Raw genomic sequence first — 3,182 nt, 5'->3', positions numbered from 1 at the left:
TCCTGGGCGACAGAGTGGGACTCCAACTCAAAAAATAAAATAAGAGGGGGAAAAAAAAAAAGTGCGTGCCAAGAGTGTGAAAGGGCTTAAAACACTTTGAACAAGCCCTCCAGGAACGTCAGCCCTGCTCCGGCCACACGTGGCGAAGTCGGCGGCGCGCGGGGTCCGTGTGCGCATGCGCGCTTTCGGTGCCCGCCGTCGCCGAGGGCGCTCCTCAACTCCGCCCCCACGTCCCTCTCCCACCCTACGTCTCCGGAGTTCCGGCTTCTGGGGGTGCGAGCCTGGCGGAGCCGAGCGCGAGGGCTCAGGCGCCGACGCGCTGCCGGCGAGAGGGCTGGCCCGCGGGTCTGGGCCACCCGGCCGGAACTGACCGCTGTTTCCGGGCGGCGAGAGGGTTTCGGACTGAGCGTTAAGTCTCCGTGGGGTCGGTCGGGGTCGGTGGCCGACGCTCTGCCCGCCGCCCCGCGCTCGCCACCTGGTAGGAGACACCTGGTTCGAGAGCCCCGAGCCCCGGGTGGACTGACCTGGGCCGCAGTCGAGAGCGAAGGCGCCGTCTGTGCGATTCTGTCCGGCGGCCCGGGGCGGCCTTCGCTGCCGTTGGGAGCGCCAGGCGGCGGACGCGTAACCCTGGAGACGGAACGCGCGGAGCCTGAGGGGTGGGGCCAGGGTGTTGTGGGCGGGGCCGGGGGCGGAGCCTTACCTTGAGAGTCTTTCCCCAAAAGACGCGGCGGGATGTCGACTTGCCGACGTGGGAACATATGAGACGCGTGAAAGGCGGTCCCTGCAGACGCCTTGCCTCGGTTGACCCTTTCAACGAGTTTAAAAGGGGAGGGGGGAGAGGGTTAAAGAGGAGGGGGAAAAGGAAGGCTGGATCGTGAGCAAATGGAGTTGTTATAGAAGTGTTTCGTTAAAAAAAAAACAACCACCCAAAGTATAAAGTGTCGCAGTTGTATTTCATGCCCTGTTGTCCAAAGGAGGTCCGTATCAGCATGCCTCAAGATGCCAGAAGAGAAAACCGCCCATTCAAGAAGCGCATAATGACACACTGGGGTCTGGAGTTAGGGACAATAATGTTCGCTAGGCCCCACTTCAGCGTGAAAGTGTGACATTAGCCACACAGCATTAAGCAGCCAGGTTTTATTTTTAAACAGTTTTCTCAAACTGCAAACAAATATGCACAATATACTTGACTGTTATAGGCTGAAAAGAGGTCATTTTGGTTGCATTGGAATAGTCATTTACAAAGGCCTTAAAAACTTGTCTTTTGTAGCTGAGTTGGGCTAAACGTAAAAGCCCCTTGAATTCAAAAGTGTACATTTCTCCTATCCTCCCCCTTCTCCTCTCCTCACATGGCTTTACCCGTCTGGCCAATCTAGTAGGCCATTGCTGTGGTGAAGAAGGAACAGCCGGCAAACCAGACCACCTGATAATTAGGAGAGCAGTCCAAGGCCAGCCGGAGTGTGTTTGAAAGCCTGCTTGTGGGCATTGCCCATCTCCACTCCATCTGTGAATACAAGGACTTTGGACTGTTATAGGCGGGCGCTGTAGATCAAGGCTTCTGGATCAGGGCCTAGAAGATTGTTACAATTACAGTTTAAAACAATTTAAAGCTGTCATTTTAAATGTTGTGACTTTCTCTTCCTTCCAGATATTACAATTGTCTGCTCCTTCTTCTAAAAAAAAAAAAAACTGTAAAAGAACGTATTGTAAATTCCAAAATGTTATCTAAAATGTCAGCATGACCAAGAGACGTTGTGTCACATCAGGGGTCCCATATCAATAATTGTCAACGTAAATCTTGAGTCATGCTGAAACTGAATGTAGGCTTCAAACTCTGAGTGGGCGAAGGGCTATGAATTTTGGATTTAAGTACTAGAATGAATCTCTATTGCTTTGAGCGGGTATTTTGGGGGCAATGATGCCAACTAGTCTTCCAATAAACTGATTATAGAAATTAAACACTCACGGCCGGGCACAGTGGCTCACGCCTGTAATCCTAGCACTTTGGGAGGCAGAGGCAAGAGGATTGCCTGAACCCACGGGTTTGAGACCAGCTGGGCAACTTGGAAAGACCTCAGCTCTACAGTAATTCAAAAAATCAGCCAGGCGTGGTGGTACACGTCTATAGTTCCAGCTACGTGGGAGGCTGAGGCAGAAGAATCGCCTGAGCCCAGCAAGTCAAGGCTGCGGTGGCCATGAGCGTGCCACTGCACTCTAGCCTGTGTGTCAGAGTGAGATACCAACTCAAAAAAAAAAAAAAAAAATTAAACACTCCCTTTTCACCCTGTCTCTGCCTCCTCTTTTAATTGGCTGCAAGGGATAGCTGCCAGTTTATTGGATCAGGCTGTAACAAGCCCATTCCCAGATAACTAGGAAATGAATAGACACAAAAACTCAAGAATACACAAGTCACAGTATAAAAGGGTTTTATTCACTTTTCCCTCCTACAAAATTTTCCTGCAGTGTGGATGAAGCCTGTGTAAAACCAGTTGTTTAGAGCAGCAAGATTTATAACAGCACAACACTGGAAATCTAAACACCTGATATTCACGGACTGTTGATAAAATGAATTGTTAGGTTTTATTTTATTATTTATTTATTTTAAAGATGGGGTATAATTCAGGGTTAGGCATATTAGGCAGGTATTAAAAATACTGTTAACAAAAATCTGTTTGTCTTAAATTTTTATAAAGCCAAATGCAAAATTTATATACAGTATAACCTCAACTATGTTGAGATATATACTAGGGGTGCTAAAAAATTCAAACACATTTTAAGAGATGTTACCTATGTATTACTTACAGTTCTCCATAATCAGAAGTGTCTGGATGCTGATGGTAACCACTTTAAGCAGCTTTTTGTAATTGCAGACGTCAAACGTGACTAGTATTCATCTTTTGTTATTGATCTATATTGCTACAATTTTAATACAGTCTTTTCCTTTCTTAAGATGTGCATAAATTTTTTTGGCACCCAGGTATGTATCTCAACATAGTCGAGGTCAGTATATCCGAGGGGGGACCCAAAAAACCCAGAATTATCTTTTGTAGGGTGAGCCCCTTGTAGTACACTTGGAATTTGTTTTTCTGGATCAAATGGCCATCCAAAGTTTTTATCTGCAAGTTTTGAGAAGGTGATATCAAGATTTGCAGAAGGAATGCCACAAGTTGTGACAAACAGGT

The sequence above is a fragment of the Carlito syrichta genome, unplaced genomic scaffold, assembly GCF_000164805.1.
Source record: "Carlito syrichta isolate Samal-C Ts95f unplaced genomic scaffold, Tarsius_syrichta-2.0.1 Scaffold309804, whole genome shotgun sequence".
In the NCBI taxonomy this organism is placed as follows: Eukaryota; Metazoa; Chordata; class Mammalia; order Primates; family Tarsiidae; genus Carlito; species Carlito syrichta.
The sequence above is the reverse complement of the archived record's forward strand: the minus strand, read 5'-3'. Positions refer to the sequence as shown.